Raw genomic sequence first — 10,187 nt, 5'->3', positions numbered from 1 at the left:
TTAAATTTCTCTAACTAGAAATATATGTTTAAAAAACAAAAACGATTTAAAAATTTTTTTGTAGTTTATTGCACTTTTATGCAATTTATGTAATTACTATGTACTTAATCCATACATATCATTAATATTTGGGCTATAATGGTTGTATTGATGTATATCAACTCGAAATGCTTCCAAAAATGGCACTACAACATGTAAAAATATAATATAAGCTCTGGCAGACTTGGTTCTGTGGTAGGTCTTAAAGGGTTAAGCAGTTTATAAAATTGGTGCATGTGAGTATGAAACTGTATACGTTTGGAAAAAGTAATGTTAGCTACACTAGAAGAAGTAGTGTCAGTAGTGAAGAGAACTGCGCGTCGAAGAGAACTGATTAATTTGACATTTTTCTGTTTTTACAGTTGTGAAAAATAAATGTTGCACCCAAGATGAATTGGCCCATCATTTCAGCAGTGTAACATAAGCACTGAAGCAGAAGAGGTGAACTGCCTATTTTGATGTTTCTGTACTTTTTCACTTGTTTATTAAAGTTTGGGGTAATGCTTGTCTTTTGTTTGTTTTTTGTTGAACATAGGGTTTAGGTACCACCTTTCCTTTGGAATAGCTTGTTTTGTTTATTATTTTTGGCCTTTGTTTACCCCAGATTTAATGCTTTCAGGTTTTGGCTGTTGGGTAGGGCTTTGGGGACCAGGGCGGGGACACCTTTTTTTGTAACTCCTGTTCCCCTAGACTGGGATGTAACATTAGAGAAGAGTTGTTAAGTTAAGCTAATTAACATAACACATTTAAGCATGAGATTTTTTTAGCCAATAAAGCTAACTAAGCATTAAAACACATTTTAAAGCAATCAGGAAACAAAAAAAAAAAATGGCTAAAGGGAAAAACAATCAGCACAGCACATCAAGCTTCATATTAACATATTAGCTCTCATTTAAATATATCTCAAGCCTCTATTCAGGCTGCTGCCACAGTTTTCTTTCAAATCCTCATCACTTCATTCTCTCTCATGTTTCCTTCTTGTCTCTCTGTGTCTCTCATTCAGCCTGTCTGTGCCTGTCTCTGGCATACCAAAGGTTCCTGTCCTCTACTTCTTTTAATAGTTTTCCACTCTCGCTCTCCCTTCTCTGTTTCTCAAAGCTTCTTCCTGCAACACTTTTTTTTGGTTTACCCTCTCTTCTCTTTCCAACACACATTCTGATTTAATTTGAATTAATTAAATTCTTTTAAACAGTAAGTTAAAATTAACCAAGAAACACCTCGACTCCTTGAAACACTTGAACTGATTTCAAGCATGCTTATTTGGCAAATTAGTTTGTGGCAACCCAAGTATTACACATTGTTGCTTGCGTGCGTGCACACACACACACACACACACACACACACACACACACACACACACACACACACACACACACACACACACACACTCATTAAGTTGCACAGCTTCAACCTCTGCCCTTACAATAAAGGCAAGCTTGAACATGTAAGCTACTGTGGATATATGTAGATATGGTTTACAACTTTTTCTGGATTTTCTATTTTTAAAACGTTTTGACATCAGATTAGTGTTGCTTGGGGTTAGTGTTATGTGATATCAATGTGAAGGCCAGAAATAACATATTTTCTGTTTATTTATTTTCAGATTAGGATTAATTTGTGTTTAGTTTTAAATTCTTTGCATTTGCAGTTCTGTTAAGTTACAAATCGTTTTCGTAGTGTATTTGCCAGTTTTCACTCTAATCTTCATTAGTCCAGTAAATTTTTAGTTTTCATTATTACATCTAAAAATGTCAGCAGTTCTGGAAAAACATTCTTTGGACAGATGAAACCAAAATCAACCTTTATCAGAATGATGGCAAGAAAAAAGTATGGGGAAGGCGTGGAACAGATCATGATCCAAAGCATACCACATCATCTATAAGACACGGTGGAGGCAGTGTGATGGCTGCCAGTGGCACTGGGACACTGATGATGTGACACAGGAGAGAAGCAGCTGAAGGAATTCTGAGGTGTTCAAACACACACTGTCCGCTCAAATGTAGCTAAATGCAGTCCATCTGTTTTCATAAAACAGATGGACGATGATTCAAAACATAAAGCCAAAGTAACCCAGGAGTTTATTAAAGCAAAGAAGTGGGATGTTCTTGAATGAACAAGTCACTCAACTGATCGTAAACAATAGAGCTTGCATTTCACTTGTTGAAGACTAAACTTCGGACACCAGCATATGGTGGCGTCCATGAGTTCAAGACTTCTTGCTGTCAGTCCCAGCAAAGAGTTTTCAATCAAAAATTAGAAATGAACATTTTAATTTCAGTTATTTAATTTGTCCAATTACTTACTGAAATGACAAGATTGTGTTAAAAAAAAGCTGTATACTAACTGCATAATTGTATTTTAATAATCAATAGTAACAAAATTAATTTTAAAGTATTTTTAGTTGAAAGGTTATCTGCTTTATTTCTGTGTGATGTTTAATATATTGACTTCCCTTAATATTAGAGGATCAAGTGTGCTGCTTCAGAACCTTTTGCCTGCTTTATAATGCTGGCATTTCTTTTATCATTCCTTCACATTGTGAATTACTTTCTATCAATAAACTTTAATAAACTACTTGGACTGCTTAAGTATATATCTTGTGTTGTGGGTGTGTTTTATTGTTGTGCAGTTGTTGAGACTGTGAAGGGTGTAGCGTTGAGGCTGGGTCTTCCAACTTAAAAGGATTTCAGTACAAAGTGCCATCTGGTGGACAAGTATGTACACCCACAGTCAAACACGTGTACCTTTTTTTTCAGTTGTGAAGCAGAAAGCAGTGGAGTTGGCTAAGTTGCAGCGTCACCACCACAGAAAAGGAGGGCTGTGGATTCTCTGGGCTCCCAACATGGCGTGGGCCAGACTCTGACCAATCCACTCACTTGGCAGAACTTTGACACAGTTTTAATCAAATGCTTTGTTGACCTCAGTCATCTAAGCCAATCAAACTTCAAGCCCGCCTCATATAATTCTACATTGCAGTAATGAGACACACAGTGAATTCTACTTTAAGCTACATGGTTTTTAAGCTACATGGTTTTTAAGACATGGCGGAGTTTTAACTCTTAACTCTGGCTTTAGTCAGCATCCAAATCAAAAAAGAAACAAACATAATACTCACAACTGCCAGATTTTACAATCCAACCAGGAACAGCACCACTCATTGCCTCTTTCTGGCTCCCCCAGTAACAATCAAGGGGCAACAGTATACAGACCTGTTTACATTTCTTATTGGAAATCAACAGACTGAAAACCAAGCAAAAAAAGAAAGTGATGAAACTACAAAAATGACAACAAAGGGATACAGAGTGTTAACAAAGATATAGAGAACAGCTACAAAAAGAAAGAAAATGAAGGGATACGAGTAACTTAATTATATATATATATATATATATATATATATATATATATATATATATATATATATATATATAATAATAAAAATAAATAAATGTATCTGATCGAGGAATCACTCATCTTTGGAAAAGAGGGTTTATTACAGAGAAATGGCTCTTTCCAAAATAAAAGCTATACTATACGCTTCTTCTGGGCTATATTCTCAGCAGCATATTAAACATATCAGGTCCCCATAAGGAGAATCATGTGCTAACGGCTGTCTAAATGACTCGGGTAAAGTTTGTAGCATGCGTGCTTGTTGTTTTTGTCTGCTTCCACTTGTCTTTGCACTAGGATGATGTCGGCGTAAATGTGCAGTCATATTCGTTGTGTTCCCACTAGTGCTGTCAGCGTAAACCTTGTTAAAATGACACTGACGCCATAACGTAGCGAGTAACCGCGGATCGCCCCGTGTGTGGGGCTGGACGGCGTCAACACGTTAACAAGCTAACTGCGCTAACGCACTAGTTCCCACCAATTGAGCATTGCGTGGCACATCCGACATACTGTTTTACTTTTGTCCATGATGCGCTTACCATCAGGGTCTTGCTTCACATGAAAACCAAGATAGTTCCAAACGCCAGATCTGAATGAGGGTGGGGGAGGTTCAATTTCGGGCAGCGTTGAGGCAATTGCCATGTTGCAACGAGCTTAGCTTCTGTCTTGCTAGCTTGCGCTGCGCTCAGTGGATCTGCACTCGACAGTGCAGCCTAGGTGGAGTATATATATAAATAAAAATCCCCTCTCGCCCCTGCGGGCAGTCTATCCTTCAAGCTGGGGTCTGGTGTGGTCTCCCTTTGCTTGTGTCTTCTTGGCATTTATGAATGTATTCGATTAAAACACACACACACACATATTTATTGCGCAGTATCTTTGCTGTTCCTAGGACTGTGCTCTTCTGGTCATTCTCGACCATGCCAGAGGGTGTGCCCCATTTTGATTTCGGGACTTCCAGGCCACACTTGGCACAGATGTTTCTCTATACAATGCCGGCCACTTGGTTATGGCGTTCCATGTATGCCCTGCCTGCTAGCATGTCTGGTGTGATTTAAACAGCATAAATTCTGCCAAAGTGCTGTAGAGAGAGGCACATTTACACTCCCAGTCTCCAAAAAACGAATGAAAACATGAAAAGCATGAAAAGTATGTTGTGTTAACTAATTATTGTAGAAAGTAAAAATCACACTGATTTAGTGATCATTAAAATGTGTTTGGAATGTGCAAATTAATGATAAGTCCTCTGATAAGTCATGACACACTGCCTACATAATCTTCCTTTTTGGGTTAAAAGGTTATCGATATTGCTATTCGCAATACTGGACCTGTATTTACTTGATATCAGATCAATACCAAAATCAAAATCGCACATCACAGCACAAGTTTTTCCTTTCATTAGCTGAGGGAGGAAAAAATATATTTGAAGATACAATTTTCCTATGTATTTAGACATGAAATCTACGCGAAAACGGCACACTACACATAGTTTTTTAAAAAGTCAATATGAGATTATTCAGGGTTCCTGGTTAGCTTTGCGTTAGCATGCTGTCTATGTACACAAATGAGATACTGGGCTCCTCCATTTTTCACAAGAAGGCATGAACTCCTGGTTCATGGTTTGTACCAGGAGTTAAAGCTGTAAGATGTCTGCTTTTGTACATGTTTTAAAATGTCAGTGGGGCAGTTTAAATTATTTTGGTGGGTTTTTGACATGCATTCTGAGTCTATAAGCAAGTAAAGAATAAACATTAAAAAATGTGTAAAAAAAAAAAAAAATCTCAAAAATGGTTTCTTATTGATCCACCATTTTTTGCAACCTCATACCACCCCCTGGTGATCATGTTGGAAGATTACAGTTGCAGCACAGATGCATAAAAAAATCATATCAACCTTCATTTTACTTTTTGTAATTGTCTTTAAACTACTGATTAGATTATATATATGTATATTATTGGATTTTATGCACATTACACTACATGTGTTAGGCTCACACAAAAAAATAGTAAAATAATTACACTTACTATATGTAATTTAACTGTTTACATGAGGTCCCTCTGGTTTACAGATCAAACACTGGTTGATCAAAATTCCTCTTTATTTACTATACAATAACAAGTAACAACAAGTACATGCACAAACACACATAAACATGCACACACACACATTCGAGTAACTTTTCATCATACCAGATCAACATATAAAAGTATAAGTGTGCAGAGACAAAATCAATCTCAGAGTCCACAAGCTGGCACTTCAGAAAGGAGAAATCAAATCAGATATGCATATCAGTCTGCCTATATGCCACATCTCTCTCTCTCATCTGAAATCTGGCTCAGCTATAAGTTTTAACCTCTGATCCCAATGGGTCTTACCCCACTGTCAACGCAGAGTCCAGATGGAGCTGACGTTTCTTTCATTGGTGAATATCTGAACAAACGGATTGAGCATGTCATCTTCAGTGTTGGGTAAGTTACTTTTAAAAAGTAATTAATTACTAATTACTAATTACTTAGTCAATATTGTATTTGGGATTTTCCTTGTTGTTGCCTCTCCTGTTGTTACGTTAGTCGTTACTAAAGGAGGTGACGTTCAGAATGGTTTTGGATCTTAACTTGAAGCTGAACTTTGCTTCCTAACACTGTTGCACTGTGATAATCAAACATTTAGGTTTGCATTGAATGTAACAAACATGGGCAGTCTTTACTGATTTAGAGACATCACATTTTAAACATGTCCAGGAAAAGAGATGGAGCACATGAAGGAAAGTTTTTCTCACACATATGGGTCCTGCAAGATGATAATGTGCTGCCTGAATGACGGATTTTCTAACCTTGGAATGCAGTGCGATTTGCTCAATCACCACTAAAATACACTAATGTGAGAGTGCCAGAAACTGCAGTACCTACAGTGGCCACTTGAAACCAGCTCAAAATGCAAATTAATCCCCAAACACTCTTTAAGACAGCTTATTAACATTAAAAACTATGTACGTAGTCTGATATGATTTCCTCCTTGTGCACAGAAACACATTTTTTGATAGTCCACCAAACTGGACTTAAATTTAGGGACATGTCTGCTTTGACAGGTATGTCATCACATACACCTGGCAACGGTAGCTGTTAACCTAACTACCTCTTATTAGAATTGCTGAACATGAACATGTTTGTAATATTAATATCTTTTGAAAGATATTTTATGGAAAAACCTCAACCAGTAATAATGCATGAAAATCTGGTATCGTACTGGTCTATTATTTAGCACAATTAGGACTTTATTTGTCTCTCTGCATTGGAACCATTCAATTTATTGAGGCTACTGTACAACAAAGTTTAGAAGTATTAGCTGATGACTTAAAACTCCACCCTGTGGTCTACTTAGTACCACTTTCTTTCTGCATCCAAATAAGTTTTGAATGATAAGTTTCACTATGCTCTTCTATTTAAATGCAAACATCCCTCACTGACAGAAAAAAGACTATATTTGGTAAAGATGTGCATCTTCAACTGCTTGATATGCAACCTCAAGCAGTTTTGTTAGCAGTGGAAGAAAAAGTCTTAATGTACATTATTGTTATGTCTGTGTTGGCAGATGTGTGGACTGCAGAGAGTTTGGACCCAAATGCAGACAGCTGAACAGAACAAACCCTTAATGTATCAGTTGATTGAAACTGACTGAATAAACTGGTGCAAGATGAAGCTATACATTTGAGTTATAGTTGAGTTTTTTGTTCTAACCGCTACAGGTTGTAACAGCATGTGCCGTCCTCCACAACATCTGCCTCGGTGCTGGTGACATTGCAGCCCGAGAGGATGAGCCTGAGGAAGATGGAGCAGAGGCTGAGGAGGGGGAGGCTGGTTCAGAGGCAGTTAGTGGTGCTCTTTGGCGCCACTATTTGGCGCCACTCCAGGGCAGAGGTGTCTGCCCAGGAGGAGGTACCACCACCAGACCACGACTACTGTTAACAGGCAAGTGAAAATTTATCTAGGAGTCGTGTGTTTTTTTTAATATAGCACTTTGTCAAACTGTTGTCTGCTAAAGAGTTACTAGTATTATACTAGTAGCAATATAGCATCTCCCATGTCCTGCTTTCATATTTCTGAAAATATCTTAGTGGTATGGCAGCCATCTCTTGAGCCAGCCCTGCAAACCCTGTGGATGGATGATGCAGTGGACAGTGGGAAGAAACATCCAAGCTGTGTGATTCTCTACTGACCAGAAAAGACAAACCGCAGGTCTCAGTTGCAGCACCCTATCCATATCTGATCTTGCTTTGGCAGATCCAGCAACACTGCCAGAGACTTCCTTGAATCTATTAAAGTAGCTAAAGAAACGGTAAAGGAGCAGGTAGCTCAGGTTAAACTGTGTGAACAATTGTAAATAGCAGTAAATATTTTCCCCCCTGTCTTCAAATATTGTTGGTGTATTGCAAATATTCTTGTTTTATTGTTATTTACTTTGTCATTGAATAAATATCCATTTAAAATTAAAGTTAGTGTTTATGTTTCTGTTTATGCATGTTGAAAATACCTATAATAAAATGAGTTTAATGTTTGTTTTAATCAATTTATTGATAACATAAAACTTTTAAACTTACAAAACAAATATAACAATGTAATAAAAACATTCCAATACGGTCTCATTTTGGGACTAATCATTCAAGAATGGAAAAAGTCTGTCCATCTTTTCCCTCCTCTCTCCTCTCCTCAGCCTCTGTTTGATGCATCATAATCTCTCTGATGAGGTCAAGCAGCTTATCGTCCTCATCATCTCTGTCATGGTCCTGAGTCTGAGGACTCAGTGTTTTGTGTTTCCTTATGCTTTTGTTCATTCCGAGTGTGTATTCTGTTGTGACTTTGCCATTTGTTAGGTTTCTGTTCTTTGCCTGCCTGCTCCCACTTCTCTGTGTTCCCTCTGTCTGTCCATGGTGTTATTGTGCCTGCTCATGAGTCTGCCTGTCAAGTTCAGTGTCCTGTCTGGTTTTCTGTGTCTGTTAGTTTCCTGTTTTATTCTGAAAGTTCATGTCTTATGTCAGTGTGTTCAGTTTTACCTCTCCCTGTCTCGTTAGCCTAATTGCTCCCAGCTGTGTCTCCCTCCTGTGGCCCATTCCCCTGATTACTGGTGTGTGTATTTAAGCCCTGTGTGTTCTCCTGCCTGTTGCTGGTTTGTCTGTGTTACTTCATGTCAGTCTGCGGTCCCCGGCGGTCCCCGGCGGTCCCCGGCGGTCCCCGGCGTTCCACGGCGTTCCACGGCGTCCCACGGCGTCCCACGGCGTCCCACGGCGTCCCACGGTGTCCTACGGTGTCCTACGGTGTCCTGTTCCTCGTCTGCGTCTCTCTGCTTCTCATCCCCTTTGTCGTATGCTCCCAGGTCTGTTATTTTTAGTTCTCCCAGTTTAGGTGTCTTCAGTTATTTGTCATGCCCCACTGCTTGTTTGCCACTACACCTTTGTTAATAAACCTCACCAGCATTTCATCCACTGCCTGCATCTTGGGTCCTTCTTCCAACTCCACACGGCTCGCCTTGGCAGCTGTGACACTTTCTCCTCTTCTCCATGTTGTGGGTGGCTCCCGCCCTTCCTCATCAGTGTCCTCTTCCCTCTTATTTTGTTCACACACTGCTGTGCTTGGTCCTGGAGTGTCCTCAGGGATAGAGGAAATTTGGACAGGGGGCCTAATGGGAGGCCTCTGTGGCTGACTCCCTCTCCTGACCCTGGATACTTGCAATCCTAAAGGCAGAGGAAATCAGAAATGACAGTTGACAAATGATAACAACACAACAACTCTTAGTAAATGCACATTTATTAACGTGTGTTCTTACAAATTATCTTCTTGATAGCAACATACTTTGTATTTTTTCTTTAAATTACCCCATTTTTTTCCCGACCTGCAAGGAGGTGAATTTCCCCTGCAGGGTCACCTTCTCCAGAATTGTCCTGATCACACACAAAAAAAAGGAGAAGAGAGAAAACCATGGCAACTACGTTAATCCCTAAATCCAAAGGTTTTCACAGCAGGACACAAGAGGAATACCGTCTGGACATCACAGGTTCTGTACAGCATAAGGGTTAATAAAACCGTACTTATAAGCAGGGGTGCACATAAGTGGTCCGCAGGTGCGCATTCGCTGTCAAAATAAAAGACCCGCACCATATAAGAAGTTGCAACGCACGTTTGCGTACATAAGACTTTCCGGAGGAGGACAGTTGTTTAGACCTCTTAAAGACGTCAAAGAAGTAAGCTCCTTTAAGCAATTACTTTGGTGTTCCTCCACCTCCAAAGAAATGTCAGAAGGAGTCCGAACCGCAAAAGAAGCACGTAGTCTCAGAAAAGTGGTTGCAGCAGGTGAGCTGGCTTCAAACAAATGATGAACGCACAGAGATGTGGTGCAGAATGTGCCGTGAAAATCCCACTCTAGCGGACAAAAACAGCCTTTTATATGTACACAAACACGCGTTGCAACTTCTTATCTGGTGCGCGTCTTTTATTTTGACAGCGAATGTGCACCTGCGGACCACTTATGTGCACCCCTGCTTATATGATGAATATGATGTGTGCTTTGATTTATTGATTTATTCTTGTACGTCCATGCCACAGTGGCCGAATTCTTCACCCCAGAGAGGAGGTGATCAATTTCTCCTTTCATTTTAATAAATTGAGCCATTTTGTCTTTGTTCCCTAAAACATATCACAAAGGTTAACTTGAAAAAAATCGAAATTAGTTGTGTTAAGCGGCAATTCACTAGCTGGGACCACATCCTCAGT

The sequence above is a fragment of the Maylandia zebra genome, linkage group LG4 (assembly GCF_041146795.1).
Source record: "Maylandia zebra isolate NMK-2024a linkage group LG4, Mzebra_GT3a, whole genome shotgun sequence".
Classification (NCBI taxonomy): Eukaryota; Metazoa; Chordata; class Actinopteri; order Cichliformes; family Cichlidae; genus Maylandia; species Maylandia zebra.
This window is presented reverse-complemented; position numbering follows the sequence as displayed.